Genomic DNA, 21,563 nt, shown 5'->3' with positions numbered 1-21,563 from the left:
GCTACATCAACTACGCTCCTTGTAAGACATTTGCGGGGTCCTGGGGCTCACAGCTACGGAGGAGGAAGGAGCTACACCGTCATGGAGGCGATAAGAGAGAAGGGGCCGGCGAAGGTCGGCGAGGAGACGATCGACGGCGAGCGCTGGGCGTCCTGATTCCCCTACTATCAGGGCGGACATGGCCGGCGCTTTGAGGGCGGCAGCCAGGGACTTGGCCGACTCCAACGGCGTGGCCTTGACGGCCTAAACTCACTCCGGGGGGAGATGCGCTTAGCTTCTTCGATGCCAGGTTTGGGGTTGGGGGGGGTCGGGGGGAGCGGGCGGGGGTGAGTGGCTGGACGTCCACTTTTTTACTTTCTACGGACTTGCCCGTTTTGGGGCTTGACTGAGACAATGGGGTGTTTAAGTTGGCATTTGGCTAGTTGCCATGGGTGTGTTTTGGGTGGGTTTGGGTGTTGTTCTAGAGTTGGGGAAGTCCCGTCCGATGTTGTCCATGTCCACGCTCGGCCTACTCTCGCCTGCCCCGCGCTGCCGCCCCGCGCGCCCCACCCGCTGGTTCCTTGCCCGCAACATAGCGTTCCTGATCCCTGGGAGGCATGTCATCCCTGAAGGTGGTGACCCTTAACGTTAAGGGACTGAATAATCCTGTTAAGCGCAGGGCGATTTTGTCTCTGCTTGAGGGGACGCAGGCTGACATTTGCCTTTTGCAGGAGACCCACTTATTGTCCCGGGATTGCCATAGATTGCGCTCTGCTAAGTTCCCCACCCAGTTTTTCTCCTCTGCAGCGACCAAGACCGCGGGGTGGCCATTCTTATAGCGAGCTCCTTTAGGGGGGAGGTACTATATAAGTATGCTGAGCAAAAAGGGAGGCTTGTTGCATATCGCCTACGCCTGGGGGGCATAGCGTTCACAGTTGGCTCCGTCTATAGCCCGAATGACCACCAGGAACGCTTCTTGGACTCGGTGCTGGTGGACGTCACTGCCTCTCCCAACCGACATGTCATCTTAGGGGGGGACCTTAATATTGTCTTTGATTCTGTATTGGATAGATCGGCGCAGCGGTCTCCGCAGACGGGAGAACTTTCCCAGGCTGTGAGGGCCCGGATTGCGGACATGGACTTACACGACCTTTGGCGCTCCATGCACCCCACAGATAGGGACTACTCCTACTTTTCCCAGGCACACCGCACCTACGCTCGGTTGGACTACCTCCTGGTTAGTGGGCCGATGCGCGCTGCCGCCACGGCGGCGGACATTGGAGTCCTGACCCTGTCTGACCATGCGCCGGTTACTGGCGCGTTCGCGTGGCCGGCGGCCTCCCCCTCCCAGGGGGTGTGGCGCCTTAGGGACACCCTTTTACACAAAAAGACGGTAGTGAAACGTATTGAGGAGGTCATACAGGATTATCAGACACACAATAGTAACACCAACACTTCCCTAGCGACACAGTGGGCAGCATTGAAGGCGGTTCTCCGGGGGGAGTTCATCTCCATCTCATCAGCCGAAAATAAGGAGCGGCAGCGGAAGAGGGATGAACTGACTGTTCAGGTTCGGGAGCTTGAGCAGGTCCACCGCCGTACGGGGGCTCCGAGGGTGTGGAGGCAGCTGAAGGCTGCAAGGAAGCTCCTGTCGGCGCTGGATCTGGATAGAGCGGAATACGCCACCTTGCGCTTGAAACATGCCTACTACACAGGGGGGGACAGATGCGGCAAGCTCTGGGCACATCGGCTCCGGGTCACGCAACAGCGTAGCGTAGTGAAGGAACTTGCGAATACGGACGGGGTGGTCGTTTCCAGGGACGCAGAGGTGGCGGAAACTTTCCGCAGCTTCTATGAGGCGCTGTACGCTGAGGAGCCCTCCTCGCCGCGAGACGCCGAAGACTATTTGGAGTCGGTGGCCCTTCCGGCGCTGGATCCCGCTCAAGCGGAATATCTGGAGCGGGACATTCACGTTGAGGAGGTGATTTCCGCTATAGCTCGGTTGAAGCATGTCCCTGTTTTATAAGACTTTTTGCCCAGTTGTGGCCCCTGTCTTAACTCGGCTATTTAATTCCTTCTCCGACCCGGGAGCCATCCCACCGGATCTCCTGAATGTGACGGTCTCGGTGATCCCGAAACCCGGGAAGGACCGGGCCTTATGCGGCTCGTATAGACCCATTTCGCTCCTAAATGTCGACCTCAAGCTGTATACGGGGATTCTGGCGTCCAGGCTGGCCCTGCACCTCCCCGGTCTGGTGGAGGCGGACCAGGCTGGCTTTGTACCCGGGAGGCAGTCGGTTGACAATACCAAGAGGGTGGCGCATGTTCTAGAGAAGGCCTCGCGGATCCCGGGGGAGCGGATGCTGCTGTCAGTTGATGCGGAGAAGGCCTTTGATAGGGTTCATTGGCCGTATCTCGAGCTGGTTCTCAGGAAACTGGGAATCGGTGATAAATTCCGCGCTATGGTATTCAACTGCTGTAAACATCCTTCAGCGTCTGTGCGAGTCAACGGGTGTAGCTCCCGTGGCTTCGCCATCGAACGCGGCACGAGGCAGGGCTGCCCCCTCTCTCCGCTCCTGTTTGCCCTCTACATGGAGCCGTTTGCCCAAAGGATCCGCCTCAATCCGGATGCTATTGGGGTCAAGATGGGCCAGTATGTCCACACGGTTAGCCTCTATGCGGACGATGTCCTGCTGACCCTGGACGACCCCAGGAGGTCCTTACCCGCTTGCATCCAAGAGTTGGATGCCTTTGCACGTGTGGCCGGCTTCAAAATGAATATGAGCAAGTCAGTGGCTTTAGATGTGTCTCTGGCTGCGGATACTAGGAGGGACCTTCAGCGACTCTTCCCCATGCAGTGGTCTTCGTCCACTGTGCCATACCTAGGGATTCTACTGGCGCCCACATTGCCGGAGATGGTGGCGGCCAATTACACTTCTCTCAGTAAGAAGATCAGGGAGGAGCTTGGCCGCTGGAATAAGGGCCTGCTGTCCTGGCTGGGACGAATCGTGGCGGTTAAGATGACGGTGTTGCCCCAGATATTATATCTTTTTCGTGCCCTGCCTCTCCAGCCTCCAGTGGGCTGGATTCGACAAACGCAGGCCGACATCTCCCGCTTTGTCTGGCAAGGCCGCAAGCCGCGGATGAAGAGGGTCCTCTCCACGCTAGCCCCGGAAGCAGGGGGCCTTGGTATCCCGGACCTCCGTAAGTACTTTCAGGCGGCGCAGCTACGATACCTTGTAGAGTGGAGCAGGTGGGAGTCCGACAAACACTGGCTTTTTCAAGACCAGGCGGTGGCGGGCCGCACCTTACAGGAGGTTCCATTCTTACGCCGCGCTCATCGCCCCCCCAATCTTTACGCTTCTTTTGTTACGCGGGTCCCCTTGAGGGTGTGGGATGCAGTCTGCGAGGTTCGGGGCCTTACCACCTTCCCTTCACCGTTCACACCCATAGCGGGTATTCCGGACTTCTCCCCGGGGATGGAGCCGGGAGCTTTTTCCCATTGGACGACCGCGGGTTGCAGGGCGCTCTTCCAGGTCTACGGGCCGGAAGGCGTGGTTCCCTTTCAGCAACTTCAGCAGGAATTCGGCCTGACGGAGCTGGATAGATTACGCTACATGCAGGTTCGGCATTGGGCCCTCCAACCCCAGGTGCGAGACACCGCTGCTCGCCAAATTACACCGTATGAGCGGTGGCTTGTGACCCGAACCTCCGATGCTAAATTGATTACTGATCTTTACAAGCATCTACAACCCCCGCCGTTCCACTATTATAACCCGGGGAGGGAGCGATGGCACAGGGAATTAGGTAGGACACTCAGCCACAAGGAATGGGACAAGATTGCATACCGGGCACGACACTCTGCGTATCACACTGGCCTTACAGAGACCTTCACTAAGGTGTCCACGTACTGGTACTACACCCCGGAGAGACTGTATGAGATGCATAGGCACACTGACAGGGGGTGCTGGCGAGGTTGCGGGCAGGTGGGTACCCTCTCACACATTCTTTGGGATTGCCCCGTGCTGACCGCCTATTGGAAGGAGGTTTTGGATGAGTTGGATAGGCTCTTTGAAATCGAGCTGCCGCGCTTTCCGGCGTATGTTTTGCTGGGCCTCCCTAATGACCTAATGTACCCATTGAAGTCCCGCAGGGGTAGGCAGATCGCAATTGTGCTGGGGTCTGCGGTCCAGAATATCCTTATCCACTGGCGCACCACCACTGTCCCCTCCATTACGGGTTGGCTGCATAGACTCTGGCATGTGTTGGGAATGGAGAAGCTGTCGCTCACGGTGGCGGGGGAGATAGACCAATTTGAGGAGCTGTGGCAACCCTTCCTTGCGCTGCTATCCACCAAATTCAGGGAGCTCACTTGCCCGAGGTACCTCAGACTTCTAAGGCTGACGCCACCGGTGACCCCGGCAGAATAGGATGAGTGGGGGGCGGGTTTCTGGGGGGGGGGGTGCGTTTTTGGGGCGGGTAGTACTGGTAATGGGGCATTGGACGGGGGGTTGGGGGGAGTTGGGGAGCTGTTTCTTTCTTCTTTGGGGGGGGCACTGGGAGAGGATGGGCTGTGCTTTGTTGGGTTGCTATTTGCTTTCTCTGCTCAGACTTGGAGTGTTGGATATGCGCACAGGGGAGACACAGGTTGCATTTTGTTTTTCCATTTATCAATGCTTCTCCTTTGGACCAACGAACTGTTCCTCGATAACGCTCCTGACGTTGCGCCTTTTTTCTTTTATTGTGCTGTATGTAACCCTACCCTCCTACTCCCTCCCCCCGTGTTCTTTTGTCTTAATAAAAAATGCTTTAAACCTAAAATTGTAGCTCTCAATTCTTCTTTATACACCACAGCAATTCCACCACCAGTTTTCAGAGGGCGGTCCAGTCGCAATAATTTGTAGTTACATGGGATAGTAAGAGTGATGGCCGGTGTGCAGTGTGGTTTGAGCCATGTTTCTGTAAGAAAACACAGCTCGGGTTGATTGGAAGAGATCATATCCCATACCTCCGCCGTGTGTTTTGAGAGGGACCTAATGTTACATAGTATGTATTTCCTTCCTCGTGGTGCGGTGTCTATGACTTGAGAAGGCGTGGGTATCATCGAATTACAACAGGGTATATGGGAGGTCACTGTTTGGGCAGTAGAAAGCTGGGTGTGACAAAGACGACAGGAGAAGGGGCCCTCAACCTCTTGTTGGGAGGTGCATTTAGCGCTTAATGGAGGAGGAACATTTAAACTGCGCAATACCTTAGAGGAATATGTTATAATCACCGAAGCGCGGGTATGCGGTGTAGCAGCAGGACCTGCCATAGCCCCTGGCCCGTTCTGGCACGGACGGGCGCAGACGGGCAGGTCTTTGGCTTGTCTTCGGCGCATCTGAAGGCACCCCCCTGCGCGCACCCTCTGCGCGCTTATTTCTGACGAGTGGCTAAATAGCCCCTGTTGCACCAAGGCTGGAGCGCTAACCGCTCGATTCTACAGCGGGAATCAGGAAGTGTGTCACTCAGGCTCGTAGTCGGACCGGGGCGGGCAGGCTGTATCACAGAGCGCTGTGTGTTTACCGTATTAGAACCCCTGGCAGCGCCTAGGGAGAGCGTCTAAGCACAAATGAAGTATGTACTACAATTTTTTGATCAATTATAATACAAATAAAAGGTTTAAATTTTCAGTCAATTTAAAATCAGCGTTTTAAAAGTTATTCGTTATGGCTTAGCGTTTCATCATACACAACATCAGCAGTAGAGGAGTGCAGTATGTTGCAGCTTTACCTGGCATCAAAGCGGGGTCGGCAGACACTGCCACTGTCAGCCTTACCGCAATTTGCCTCACCTCCTCGCCGCCTAAATAGCCCCTGTTGCACCAAGGCTAGAGCGCTAACCGCTCGATTCAACAGCGGGAATCAGGAAGTGTGTCCCTCAGGCTCGTACCTGTCCCGCCCTCCGCTCAACAGTATTGGATACCGAGTCGGACCGGGGCGGGCAGGCTGTATCACAGAGCGCTGTGTGGCTTCCAGGCCATTAGTGTATAGATTGAAAAGGAAGGGGGCCAGGACACAGTCCTGTCTAACTCCTTTACCAACAGGAAATGATGGAGTTAATTCGCCGCCAATCCCATATCTGACGCACGCAGTAGCGTCAGATATGGGAAACTGAAACTCGGACAAGACGGAAGTCCTCATCCTGGGACCATCGCCCTCCGCCTGGGACGACTCCTGGTGGCCCCCCGCCCTGGGCACCACTCCCAAGCCGACAGACCACGCACGCAACCTGGGCTTCATCCTGGACTCCTCACTCTCAATGACCAGACAAATCAACGCCGTCTCCTCATCATGCTTTCACACCCTACGCATGCTTCGCAAGATCTTCCGATGGATCCCGACCGAAACCAGGAAGACGGTCACCCAGGCACTCGTCACCAGCCGACTGGACTACGGAAACACCCTCTACGCCGGAACCACAGCCAGGCTACAGAAAAGACTCCAACGCATCCAGAATGCCTCCGCCCGACTCATCCTGGACATCCCCCGACGCAGCCACATCTCCGGCCACCTAAGAGACCTACACTGGCTCCCCGTCAAGAAGAAGATCACGTTCTGGCTCCTCACCCACGCACACAAGTCTCTCCACGACATGGGCCCCAAGTACCTCAACGACCGCCTGACCTTCTACACGCCCACCCGCCAGCTACGGTCTTCTAGCCTCACCCTCGCCGCCGTACCACGCATCCGAAGAGCCACCGCCGGAGGCAGATCCTTCTCCTACCTGGCGGCCAAGACATGGAACTCCCTCCCCATCCACCTTCGGCTGACCCAGGACCATCTCGCCTTCAGGAAACAACTCAAGACCTGGCTGTTCGAGCAGTAGCGGATCCTTCCCCCCAAGAGCCTTGAGACCCTTCCGGTGAGTAGTGCGCTATACAAATGTTATGATTGATTGTTTGAGAATAGAGTTCGCGGAGAAATTGAATAAGAGGGGGATCTACCTCCAAGTCGCCAAGAATGGACCACAACCTGGTATGAATAACGCAGTCGAATGCTGCGCTGAGGTCAACATAAACTAGGTAAAGGTTACCTTTTTTTGCCCCCACATATTTGCCAATTAGAAGAGCCAAGTTCGACGCTTGCTCAACAGTTCCAAGGCCCTCCTGAAAACCGTACTGGAGATCTGTCAAGATGTTATTAGAGGATGCCCAATCCTGGAGGCGTTCCAGAATCAGCCGGCCAGCGACTTTCCCCCACGAATCCAGGAGGGAAATAGGCCTGTAGCAAGCGGGGTTGTTACGATCACCCTTCTTGAATATTGGGAGCAAAATAGAGGTAGACCAAGAGTCTATTAGGCCAGTTTTTGTGATTGCTGACATGACCAGAGTAATAAGGGGTGACCAGAGTTCAGGGTTATGTACAAAGATATCCAGAGGGACCCCGTCCGGTCCGGGAGCTTTACCAGTTTTTGAAGATGACAACGCAGTAATGACCTCGTTGTGATCGAAAAGAAGGTCAATGGGAAATATGGGTTCCACAAAGGGGTCACCCATTAAAGGTACCTCACCTCTGGTAACCTCTGAGGGACCACTGAAAATCTTTGAAAAATGAGCCACCCACTCGTCTGCTGTCACTGCCACATCTAGGTGCTGGGAAGATGAGGCATCTAACAGAAAAGGAGATTTTACTGTGCGCCAGAACAATGAACTGTCTTTACGTAGGCAGCTCTCGTGTAGTTGGGCCCACAAGTTCTTCTTAATTTCTTTTCTGCGATTTTTAAGCGCTTGGTTATAAACCTTTCTAAGTTTAGTGATCTCAGCGCGATCTCTGACGTGCTTATGAACCGCTTTTTTAAGTTAGTTAGGGCTATACGACAGATGGAGTCAAACCAGCCTTTAATTTCTGGTTTTCTGGGTTTTTGATTGCGAAATAACTTGTCTCGTATGATTTTGATAATTTCCAGGAAGCTGATTAGAATCAGCTGGGGAGAAGAGTCTAGTGCTAGACAATTGTTCATCCATGGAAGAGCTCTGTTTACCACTTTGCTAGTTATTGCTTCTGGGTCAATTTTTGACCATTTTACTGAGAAGCCATTTACTCTGTCCATAGACAGTGATTGTTGATTCAGTAAACTAGCCCTGGATAAATGAGGTAAAGGGTTTTTAAGTAGTAGACTGATACTAATGGGAAAATGGTCGCTAGAAATATCAGAGCCTGTATTAAAAGTTTGAAGTTGACCCTTTATTATCTGGGAACATAGAATATAGTCGATGACACTTGAAAGACCCCTACCATGAAAAGTTGGCGAAAAATCAACGGGTGGATCTACAAGGTCATTCGCATATTCCAGCTCCAAGGAAAACAGGCAATCATTTAGTCAGTTTCCTAGCTTCGTGTGTATAAAGTGGGTCATAGGGCAACCGTTTTCATCCTGGAGGCCAGAGGTACCGTTCTTATAATTGTTACATAACGGTGCATTAAAATCTCCCCCCCAGATCACATAAGAGGTAGGGGTGATAAACTTATTCCGCTGTTCCATTAAGAAAGAAGTGATCTCAGTTAGAGTGTTAAGACAATCATTAGGGTGAAGGTTATTATAGAAATTAACCAAGAAAAACAACATACATACCCTCGGCGTTTTCAAAAGTCCCGCCTGCACCAGGAAATACAATGTAATTTGTAGTGTATGCCGTCCAGGGGGCGGGGCTACCAGGGGGCGCAGACCAGCTGACAGAGGTCAGGCAGAGACTCCTGGGAAAGCGAGTCCCTGCAGCGCACCACCCCTGATACGATGCATCCTCTCACCCCAGGCACACTCAAAGTCTAGCGCAAGGACAAAAAGCGGCAAGTTACAAGCCGCGCAGCGGCACCCGCGCAGCGGCACCCGCGGAGCGGTTGCGGCAAGTCGTGAAGACAGAGGCGATGGCAAGAGGCAGTGTCCCAGGTAGAGTCTCGTCTGCGTTTTCAAAAGTCCCGCCTGCACCAGGAAATACAATGTAATTTGTAGTGTATGCCGTCCAGGGTGCGGGGCTACCAGGGGACGCAGACCAGCTGACAGAGGTCAGGCAGGGACTCCTGGGAAAGCGAGTCCCTGCAGCACACCACCCCTGATACGATGCGTCCTCTCACCCCAGGCACACTCAAAGTCTCGCGGCAAGGACACAAAGCAGTGATTTACAAGCCGCGCAGCGGCACCCGGGGAGTGGGTGCGGCAAGTCGTAGAGACAGAGGCGATGGCAAGAGGCAGTGTCCCAGGTAGAGTCTCCTCTGCGTTTTCAAAAGTCCCGCCTGCACCAGGAAATACAATGTAATTTGTAGTGTATGTCGTCCAGGGGGCGGGGCGACCAAGGGGCGCAGACCAGCTGACAGAGGTCAGGCAGGGACTCCTGGGAAAGCGAGTCCCTGCAGCGCACCACCCCTGATACGATGCGTCCTCTCACCCCAGGCACACTCAAAGTCTCGCGGCAAGGACACAAAGCGGTGATTTACAAGCCGCGCAGCGGCACCCGCAGAGCAGGTGCGTCAAGTCGTAGAGACAGAGGCGATGGCAAGAGGCAGTGTCCCAGGTAGAGTCTCCTCGGCGTTTTCAAAAGTCCCGCCTGCACCAGGAAATACAATGTAATTTGTAGTGTATGCCGTCCAGGGGGCGCAGACCAGCTGACAGAGGTCAGACAGGGACTCCTGGGTAAGCGAGTCCCTGCAGCGCACCACCCCTGATACGATGCGTCCTCTCACCCCAGGCACACTCAAAGTCTCGCGGCAAGGACAAAAAGCGGCGAGTTACAAGCCGCGCAGCAGCCCCCGTGGAGTGGGTGCGGCAAGTCGTAAAGGCAGAGGCGATGGCAAGAGGCAGTGTCCCAGGTAGAGTCTCGTCTGCGTTTTCAAAAGTCCCGCCTGCACCAGGAAATACAATGTAATTTGTAGTGTATGCCGTCCAGGGGGCGGGGCTACCAGGGGGCACAGACCAGCTGACAGAGGTCAGGCAGGGACTCCTGGGAAAGCGAGTCCATGCAGCACACCACCCCTGATACGATGCGTCCTCTCACCCCAGGTACACTCAAAGTCTCGCGGCAAGGACACAAAGCGGCGATTTACAAGCCGCGCAGCGGCCCCTGCGTAGTGGGTGCGGCAAGTCGTAGAGGCAGAGGCGATGGCAAGAGGCAGTGTCCCAGGTAGAGTCTCCTCGGCGTTTTCAAAAGTCCCGCCTGCACCAGGAAATACAATGTAATTTGTAGTGTATGCCGTCCAGGGGGCGGGGCTACCAGGGGGCGCAGACCAGCTGACAGAGTTCAGGCAGGGACTTCTGGGAAAGCGAGTCCCTGCAGCGCACCACCCCTGATACGATGCGTCCTCTCACCCCAGGCACACTCAAAGTCTCGCGGCAAGGACAAAAAGCGGCAAGTTACAAGCCGCGCAGCGGCACCCGCGGGGCGGTTGTGGCAAGTCGTAGAGACAGAGGCGATGGCAAGAGGCAGTGTCCCAGGTAGAGTCTCGTCTGCGTTTTCAAAAGTCCCGCCTGCACCAGGAAATACAATGTAATTTGTAGTGTATGCCGTCCAGAGGGCGGGGCTACCAGGGGACGTAGACCAGCTGACAGAGGTCAGGCAGGGACTCCTGGGAAAGCGAGTCCCTGCAGCACACCACCCCTGATACGATGCCTCCTCTCACCCCAGGCACACTCAAAGTCTCGCGGCAAGGACACAAAGCAGTGATTTACAAGCGCGCAGCGGCACCCGCGGAGTGGGTGCGGCAAGTCGTAGAGACAGAGGCGATGACAAGAGGCAGTGTCCCAGGTAGAGTCTCCTCGGCGTTTTCAAAAGTCCCGCCTGCACCAGGAAATACAATGTAATTTGTAGTGTATGCCGTCCAGGGGGCGGGGCGACCAGGGGGCGCAGACCAGCTGACAGAGGTCAGGCAGGGACTCCTGGGAAAGCGAGTCCCTGCAGCGCACCACCCCTGATACGATGCGTCCTCTCACCCCAGGCACACTCAAAGTCTCGCGGCAAGGACACAAAGCGGTGATTTACAACCGCGCAGCGGCACCCGCGGAGCAGGTGCGTTAAGTTGTAGAGACAGAGGCGATGGCAAGAGGCAGTGTCCCAGGTAGAGTCTCCTCGGCGTTTTCAAAAGTCCCGCCTGCACCAGGAAATACAATGTAATTTGTAGTGTATGCCGTCCAGGGGGCGCAGACCAGCTGACAGAGGTCAGGCAGGGACTCCTGGGTAAGCGAGTCCCTGCAGCGCACCACCCCTGATACGATGCGTCCTCTCACCCCAGGCACACTCAAAGTCTCGCGGCAAGGACAAAAAGCGACGAGTTACAAGCCGCGCAGCAGCCCCCGTGGAGTGGATGCAGCAAGTCGTAAAGGCAGAGGCGATGGCAAGAGGCAGTGTCCCAGGTAGAGTCTCGTCGGCGTTTTCAAAAGTCCTGCCTGCACCAGGAAATACAATGTAATTTGTAGTGTATGCCGTCCAGGGGGTGCAGACCAGCTGACAGAGGTCAGGCAAAGACTCCTGGGAAAGCAAGTCCCCGCAGCGCACCACCCCTGATACGATGCGTACTCTCACCCCAGGCACACTCAAAGTCTCGTGGTAAGGACACAAAGCGGCGAGTTACAAGCCGCGCAGCAGGTGCGGCAAGTCGTAGAGGCAGAGGCGATGGCAAGAGGCAGTGACCCAGGTAGAGTCTCCTCAGCGTTTTCAAAAGTCCCGCCTGCACCAGGAAATACAATGTAATTTGTAGTGTATGCCGTCCAGGAGGCGGGGCTACTAGGGGGCACAGACCAGCTGACAGAGGTCAGGCAAGGACTCCTGGGAAAGCGAGTCCCTGCAGCGCACCACCCCTGATACGATGCGTCCTCTCACCCCAGGCACACTCAAAGTCTCGTGGCAAGGACACAAAGCGGCGAGTTACAAGCCGCGCAGCGGCACCCGGGGAGCGGGTGCGGCAAGTCGTAGAGGCAGAGGCGATGGCAAGAGGCAGTGACCCAGGTAGAGTCTCCTCGGCGTTTTCAAAAGTCCCAATTCAATTAATTCACATTAAGGCTTTTAGGCAGTGCATAATTTATAAAAGAATGAGTTAGGGTGCCCAAAGCTCTGCTCTGACAGTGCTATACAAGGCAGCCAAATGCTCAATTCACCTCAGGCTTCCTTCATCTGCTGCCAAACAATCCCTGCCCCTTTATTTCGCCCTTGTCAGTCTTTGCTTCCTCCCTTTGTGCCCTTAAAAAATAGTTATTTTCCTCCTAGTTTCCCATTTGTGTGTTTTTCTGTGTCTTGCTCGCGATCAATATCTAATGGGGAAAATAAGTACTGGGCCTCAAAACTGAGCTTCACCAGCAACCACCGTCTCAAATTAAGCACTCCCTGCAGGCGCGTAAAACAGGCTTTATGCTGCACCTGCAAATCCCATCAGGATACAGCCCTAGCTGTGTACAAGCTCACATGCTACTTTTACTCAAGTTAATGGTATTCAATTAAGTGACCCCAGAACTACATTCCTGAAACTGGTTTTAAAAATGGTGATTTCCAATATGTATCGGCCTGTTGCACCTAATTGTTAAATAATTGACTGGTGAAGCAGGAAAATTAGGTTGTTTTAGAAGTAAAGAAATCATGATGCAGAAATTTAGGGCCAGATGTATGACCCACCAATTAGCAAGTCGCAAATTGCTTTGCATTTGCGACTCACAATTTGCGACTCGCTAATTGGAATGCACAACAGTGTCTAGGACACTGTTTGCGATTCCTGATGGAGTCGCAAATTACATGCCTCATTAATATTAATGAGGCAGGCGCAATTTGCGACCCCTTTAGGGATGGCTAGCATTCACAGCTATGGTGGCGTGCTGGGGTCAGCAGACCACCATTTCTGTCACTGCTTTTTTAATAAAGCAGTTTTTTTCCCAAACGCAGACCGTTTTCCTTAAAGTAAAATGGGATGCATTTAAAAAAGAAAAATGAAACTTTTCAGTTAAATTTTTTAATGGCAGGGAGTGGTCTCTGGGACCAGTACCTGCTCTTAAGAAAACAATTCCCACATACTCCTCTTTGTGAGTGGTTTACCACCTACTTGAAGTAGGTGGTAAACTGCAAGTGTTTTGCGGCCGCAAAACATTAGTGCATAGCATGTTGACTTGCTATTAGGAAGGAACGCCCCTTCCTAATAGCGAGAGTCGCAAATGCTATTTTGCGAGTCAGTGACTTGCAAAATAGCATTTCTACATGCTATTACCCTTTGTGTGGCCGCATACGGGAGGATCTCCTGTTTGCGCCCACAAAAAAGGGTTGTACATCTGGCCCACTATCTCTTTCCTCTTCCCTTATTGGGAGCCACCCTGTCCTATTATTGATTGCTTCCTGGCCATTTTACGAAACAGCAACTTTTATTGGGAATATATTGTCAAAGCAACAGCATACCTCTTTGTCTCCCACAAGGCCTCATGATAAGCTATTTTGGAGCTATGGGTTGTGGTGGGTCTAGATGATAGAAATAACACACAGTGTTACTAATATTCCCTTATTCCCTTTTAAGGAGTGGCAAAAACACAGTAAAAAGTATTTAAAGAGAGATAGTAGTCTAATGCCTGTTTCAAGAACCCAATAATCAGGATGTTTCAGGTGACATAAATGTTTTTGCTTGCAATATCTTTGGATCCTCTAGTGAACACATGCAAAGCAGTACCCTTGCAATTTTAGAGAACCTTGAGAGTGACTGGCCAAACCTCTTATAGAATTAGACAGCGCACACGATTTTTGTGATGGTGCAACTCATTTCAAAATCTTTTATTTACACCTTACCTATGTTGCTGTAATCCTTGTAAGCGAAAAAGGTACTATGGAAACATCACCTTGTCGGGCACTAGCACAGTTGCATACTTTGAGTTAGTTCAGAGACCTAACACCATACATTTAAAATAGTAAGACAGCCCATGCCTACAGACTTAATAAAGAAAAATACAACGTTTGAAATGTTATGGCTATTATAAATCTTTTTTTAAGAGCAGTGTACAAATATTACACATGAATTTCGATGTGCAGAAGAGATGTGGAAAGTTGGAAACGACAGTTCTAAAATCCACAGATATCTGGAGCAATATGTCCACCATTTTGTTGAAAATAGAATTGGGAAAGATGTCTCGAAATTGAAGACAGGGGGTCAATATACGGAAGTGCTCTATCTCCAAGCTAAAATCAATTCCCAAACCACTTGACTGTACTACCCCATAAACTGCAGGGATAGTGTTGGTCCAACATTGCTCTTAACCTTTGGTTTAGAAAAGATGTAAGAGGGTAAAACATTAACTCTACGTTCAAGGCTAACTTCTTTGACTGAAATAGTTGGGAAACAAGCTAAAAGGCAACTAGAGAGCAATGAACAGCTTTTCTGCAAATAAGTCCACGATTTATTTCATATATCAATGTAAATGTTTAAAAAATATTGTGAAACTCCATGAGATTAGCCACCTTAATCAAAAGTGTTGCTTGCTTTACTGGAACAAAATTTATTTTGTGATATATTTATCCAGTGCAAAACGTATAAACACATGTTGGGGTGCCATGCATATTTCACATGCACGTTATCCCTTAGTGGTGGATTCTCGTTTCCCAATCCTGTCAGCAAAAAAAAGTGGACTGGTGTACATGCATGTGTTATTCAAACTAGAAGAAAAAGAAGGCCGGATGGCTCAAGAGAATCTGTCATCCTTATAATCTGCCGTCCTTATAAAGTGTCGACTCGAAAAACAAAGGGGCATATTACCAAGCAATAGCGATAATTATCGCTATTGCTTGGTTAGAGACAATAATTTACCGCAGTGCTGCCGCGATTTTTACCGCAAATAAACCTTGGTATTACCAAGGTTTAACGCAAATGCGGTAAAAATCGCTGCAAAGCATGAATATCGCTGAAAAGTCAGCGATATTCATGCATTAGCGAGCTAATGCTCTTAGCCATGTTATCCACCTCCCATTGGATAACATGGCTAAGAACTGCTCAGGGCAGGTGTTAGCTTAATATCTCCAAACGTTGGTAATAGGAGATAGCGATGTTAGCGACTGTTTTCAGTCTCTAACATCTTGGCACACCCACTTTGCATCTCATTAGTGATAAATATCACTGACATGCAAAGTGGGGCCCAAGATGGTCGCTATCTCCTACTAGCTGTCACTAACTGGTGTTAGCGGCAGCTAGGTAATAGGGAGATAATTTTATCACCGCTTTCTTGGCTTTTAAAGCCAAAAAAGCGGAGATAAACCCCCTTGATAATATGCCCCAAAGAAAGTAAGAACCACTCCAAGTCAACAATGAATACTCCAGTCTGTGCACATATTACAGATTTGAGATCTGTTCTGTAAGTGATATGAAAAAGGTTTGCAGCACTATTAATCGTTTAGCCTAAAAGCCAGGCCTGTGTGATAATACACGTAGCTAAACTCCTGCTCTTGAAAAATTCATCAATTGAGTTTTACTTCACTTGAGATCTTGGTGCAACACCCTTTTTCAATGTTTTAGCAGTGTTTAGCCTTTGTAGGCCCTAGCTCCCTTGCAGCACTGCTTAAGCCGGTTGCCTGATCCTATTGCAGTTTGTAAAGCAATTAGGCTAGTAGTGGTGCAATATATTACATATATATTATTTAGTACTTAAAACTGCAACTACTTTCAGGGTATGCTTAGGGAGAGATTAAGCAATTCCTGATGGATAAGCCCTAATCAGGATGAAACCAGTCTTGGGTTGCTTGTGTTCTGGTTCAGGGTGGGCACTGCCTGGTAATACTTTAATTCAGTTTTAATAGATAATTAATTATTAAATATAAATATATATATATATATATATTTCGCCTTTCCAACTCCTCGAATCACTGTGTTTATAACATAAAAATATAGCGGATGCTATTATGTTAAGTATGTAGGTTGCTCACCACTCTAAGATGGCCGACACGAATGCTGCAATGAGTCAATTTTTTCTGTTAACTATCACGTTTTCCTGATTTTGCACGTATGGATTAATTGTATTTAAATGTCCGTTTGCCAATGAAAAATCACCAAGGCAATTTATCACCGAAACGCATAGGGTTTGCGTTGGCTTGATGTTTAAATAAACTTCTTCAAGCTTCTTGGACTCGTGGAAATTATTGAAAGGAGTGCTTCGGTGCTTCGCGTACCTGACCGTACAGAGAGAAAGTGATATATATATATATATATATATATATATATATATATATATATATATATATATATATATATATTCCACCACACACGTTCACCTTTTGAAGGAACGATGTCCAGGCCAACGATTGCGTTCAAAACTAGTTTTTAATCACAGTCCTACTCGACGCGTTTCGGGAACAGCGTCCCTTGTTCACTCGAGACATGGAAAACATACTCATTTCAAACGTATAGTGGGATAATCCCCAAAAGTGCATCACATTCATTTTAGAGCATACATTGGTTGAATCCAATATTATTCATCCTATACAAAATTGATGATACTATTATTTACAGAATAAATAATTGTAAAAATATTTTGATAAAAACCACCATATAATTGATTTTGTGTATAGTATCAACGTTTGGGTTTAAAATTTGTATGTGACACAATTATTGATATTCAGGTGGACCAAGAGATTTTTCAATTTCGATCTCGCACCCCTTTTAAGTATGTTCTTTCCTTGTATTGTCTATTGAATCTTTACCATACTAACAACCAATAAACACCCTTTGAAATATAACATATATTTCAACCAATGACACCAGATTGAAGTGAAAAAGTGAAAAAAACAAAATAAATTAAAATTGTTTTTGTGAGAATGTTTAAAAACCAAGTAATACCAGATGTTTTGTATAGGTTACTCCTAACCTATAGCATATACCTGAGGTGACACATGTTTTATGTGAACTTCAACAAGGGCAATTTTACCACTAACCAACCTAGCTGGAAATACATGTATAATTGGTCTGGTCCACAGAATTGGAACAACAGCGAACAAGCAATATATTAGCCTTATACACATCACAGGTACTTGGACAAGAGAAACCCCAGACTCTTGGTTCTTATAGGCAAGTATGGAAATCTTCCGTAGAGTTGAGTCCCTGTGGTGTCTTACTGTCCATTTCTAGAATATATCTAGTTTCTAATGCTCTCAAGATACCCTCCCTATTGCCACCTCTCCTCAGATGACCCACTGTATCAATGGCATACTACCTAAGGAGTCCACTGTTGTTATTGTGGCACTCCTTAAAATGCCTAGCAACTGGGTACGTGGCGTCATTGGTGTTGATTGCCCTTATGTGCTGGAGTATCCTCTTGTGAACCTGCAATTTGGTGCTACCAATATATTGCAGGCCACACGGGCACTCCAGCACATACACCACGTACTCACTTTTGCAAGTCAGTTGTTTGTTGATCTTGCGAGGCACCGGTGAAAAAGCTGTCATAAACTCAGTTTTACTGATGCCATGTTAACAAGCCTTACAACTGGAACTCTTTCGAAATCCCTTACTGGATGCTAACCAGTTTTTGGGAGGAATCATCTCAGGACTAGATTTAACTAAGGCATCCTGCATAGAATAGGCCTTCCTGAAGGTGATAGCCGGTTTGCTGGGCATGTGTTCCCCGATTACTGGATCAAACCGGATTAAGTTCCAGTGTTTGTTCACTATTTTCCTTAGTGCCCCATGCTTTCTGTTGTAGGTCCAAATGAGTCTGGTTGGTTGGTATGAATTGGGTTTAAGAGATTTCTTGTGGACTAGTGCGGTGTCACATCACGTGACAATGCATTTGCCTTGTCAATAGCTGTGTTTATTATGGCCTCACTGTACCCTCTAGCTAGAAATCTGTCTTTGCTTGCTGCCTGGGCCACCTCGCACTGATGGTTTGTGCTTCAAATCCGCCTGATCCTGAGCATATCCCCGTAGGGGATACCCCTGATCAGGTGTGGTGGATGGTGGCTGTTGGCATGGAGTACCGTATTGCCCGCAGTACAGTTTTGTTTCCAACTTGTCCTCTTTACTTTCTACCATGATGTCCAAGAAGTGTGCCTGTGACTGACTGATGTCTGATGTAAACGCTAGGTTAAAAGCATTACAATTCAGAGTTTCAACAAAATTAACTGCATCCTCATATGTTCTTCGCCAGATCAGAAATATATCATCGATGTACCTGTACCATCGTATGATATGCTTGTTGCAGATGTCACGGTGGTCACCATAGAGGACCTGCCTCTCCCAATAGCCCATGTGCAAACAGGCGTAACTGGGAGAGAAACAGGCCCCTATGGCGACACCCCTGACCTGCTGATAGTGTTGATTGAGGAACATAAAATAGTTGTTGTTTAGACAAAAATTGGTCATAGATAGCAACATTTTGTTATGTTCAGACATTTTAATTGGACGCTGGCCCAGATAAAATTGAATAGCTCTCATCCCATCTGCATGCACAATACTGGTATATAACGATGTTGCGTCTAAGGTCATTAACCAGTAGTCCTTGTCCCATTTAACATCCTTGATCTTTCGTAAAAAATCACTGGAATCTTGGATGTAGGATGGAAGTTTACCAACATATTCTTGTAGAAATGAGTCAATATAGGCTGTGGTGTTTTCTAACAACCCTCCACATGCAGATATAATCGGTCTTCCTGGGGGTTTGGCGGCATTTTTGTGCACCTTTGGGATGAGATATATTACAGGGGTAATCGGGTGATAATTTTTTAAAATTTGAGCTCATCCATGCTGATTAGACCAGATGATCGCCAACCCATCAACATTGAATAAAAGTCAAATTGTGCCTTTCTCACCACTCCTATATCACAGTGCTTGTAGCAGTCCTGATCGTTTAGCTGCAGGAGGGCTTCCTCCATATATAGGTGTCTAGGCCAAAGCACGACGTTGCCGCCCTTGTCCGTCTGTCTGACTATCATGTTGCCATCTTTTTGAATCCTTTTGACCAATTTGAAATACTCATTGTTTTGCCTGTGATTGTAATGCTTATTTTTCAATGTCTTTGTGTACAAAGTCTTGACTTCCTTAATGGCTGCATCGTGGAAAATGTCAATGTTGTCATATGGCTTGAGAGGTGTAAATGTGGAACGTGACTTAAAATTGGTCAATCTACCAATATTAGTCGTTACCTCCTCCTGTGTGCATTGAGAGGTAGCCTGTTCCAATCTCAATGCCTCCATATACTGCATTAATGGGACATCATTCACTGCAAGCCCCAACCTCATAGTTGTTGTCTCTGGTCTACCTGTTGTGGAGCGTGATTTAATGTTTGAAAAGTGTTTCTGCAACTTTAACTTGCGTGTAAATTTAAAAAGATCAATCCTTGTGTTAGCATAGTTAAAGTCACTCGGTGGACAATATGACAAGCCCATCGCCAAAATATGTATTTCAGAATCATTAAATGTAGCCGAAGTAAGATTGATCACAGATAGACCAGTGTCAAGTATTGTAGACAAATTGCTTACTTTTTGTTGTTTTTGTTCCACCGCTTGTTGTAATTTCTTTTCTTTGGTAGTGCGCCTTGCGTTGGATTTCCGCTGTTCTCGTCGCTTGGTGCTTTTGTTTTTGAGTTTGCTTGTCGTTGCACTCTGGGGCGCAGTGTGTCCCGTCTGTCCTGGCGTATGCACTCTAGTTCCTGAGCCAGGGTGTACCGGGTAAACCCCAATCTCTGCTCCCCTTTGGATGTCTCTGATTCAGAGCCACTGTCCATGTTCAAGCTAAGATCAGTGAAGGAAGAGTTGTCAGGTGATTTCGCTCTAGAGGTTGCTGCCAAGGATGAGGCATTGGGAGTGACACGTGGTTTTGTAGCTTTCATAGCATCGTATTTCCGTGCGAATGTGAAAATGCGTCCCTCCAAGTAATCAGTTTTGTCTCTTTGAAATTTGTAGGTTTTCCTTTTCCTGATTACATCTTCCTCTTTTTGCACTCTCACCAGCATTTCATCTCTGTATTTTTTACATTCAGTAATGATGTCCGCTTTATCTGCGCTCATGATGTCAATTTCAGCATTTATTTCATCAATCTGTTGTTGAATTTTCACCCGGTCACTCTCAGCATATCGTACCAGTATTTCGACCAACCGTCGAGACGAGTCCAAATCGCACTCTTCCCATTCTCTGAGCATTTCAGGATCCGGATGTGCATAGCTGGGGGCCAGCATGACTCTTAGCCCCCGAGGAATGCGATTAACCTCCAGATACCTGCTCAGGGAGCGATGTTCCCACCATTTGGACTGCTCACGCTTAAGGAGCTTCTCGAGCAGTTTGAACTTCTCACGGACACTGACGCCCCCACTTGCGGCCGGTTCTTCTGATGTGTTCACCTTCGACCCCCCCAGCCGGGGAGTCGTCAAAAGCTTCGAGGGCTGCCACCTCCCTCCCTCTTTGTGCGTCTGCTGACATCGTGCGTATAAGCTGAAAAACGCTGATGCGTACTCACTCTGTGCGGGGGGTTCCGGCACCAAATGGTCTCGAACCGCCCTACATGCACAAACTTCCTCACCGGATAATCCTATCTTCACTGCACTGCAGCGGGCTTCGAGCACGGTCTGAGACGGCCGTCCCACCATGCCAGACCCGGTTTCAGATGCGGCGAATATACTTGGCGTCCGGGGGCTGGAACAGTCTCTCCCAAACGGGAGAAATGGATTACGACTTCCGGGTTACCAGAAGTCACGGCTTCCTGCTGCTCTGCCACACTCCGAGGAAGGGTCTTCCAACACCGGAGGAACACTCAACCGGCTGTAAAATGCCTGCTTGCTCCAAACCAACAGCCCGTCCCTCAGTTTTGAACGCGACCAGGAAGGAAGGAACGGAAGACCCAAGGTGCAAGTGAGATTTGTTAATTTATCGCAACTCGCCAGCATAACGTTTCGGCCTACACAGAGGCCTTGGTCACATGACGCTATGGAGGAAGAAGGCAATTTTTAAAGTGCTAGTGCGCGAAAACTGGTGCATTTCATTGGCTGACCAATTTAAACAGTTGCAGTATGTACAAGTAGACATGGAAAACATACTCATTTCAAACGTATAGTGGGATAATCCCCAAAAGTGCATCACATTCATTTTAGAGCATACATTGGTTGAATCCAATATTATTCATCCTATACAATATATATATTTCTCCAACGTCACTTAAAATTGCTTCTCCCACAACAAAGAGACGATAGTGGACCCAGGTACTTGTGCCAATCAAAGTTTCTTTATTGTAATTCGACCAGCCAGTCTGCCATGACGCATTTCAACCCCCAACGGGTCTTGATCACATGATGCGTTGCCATAGCGGGGTAGGCGTTATAAAGTGTTAAACCAGGAAGTGGTGCATCGCTCTCATGGACGTAGTAGAGTTACTGTATAGCATAATGCTCCACAATTGTGCAAAATCGCAATATAATGATACAACAACTTTTGTCAATGTGCATGAAAAATAATTAAATGTCAATTGCATTCGTATAGCAGCATAATTATCACTTGGTGTGCAAATTTATGGTTAAAGAGTAGCAGCATTGAAGTAGAGCAGCCTAATATTCCTATAATGTGCAAAATGCAAATTTCATCATGATAACAGAATGAGAATTTGGCAACATAATAATCACATAAT

This window comes from Lissotriton vulgaris, chromosome 9 (genome assembly GCF_964263255.1).
Source record: "Lissotriton vulgaris chromosome 9, aLisVul1.2, whole genome shotgun sequence".
Lineage (NCBI taxonomy): Eukaryota > Metazoa > Chordata > Amphibia > Caudata > Salamandridae > Lissotriton > Lissotriton vulgaris.
Note: the sequence above shows the minus strand (reverse complement) of the source record.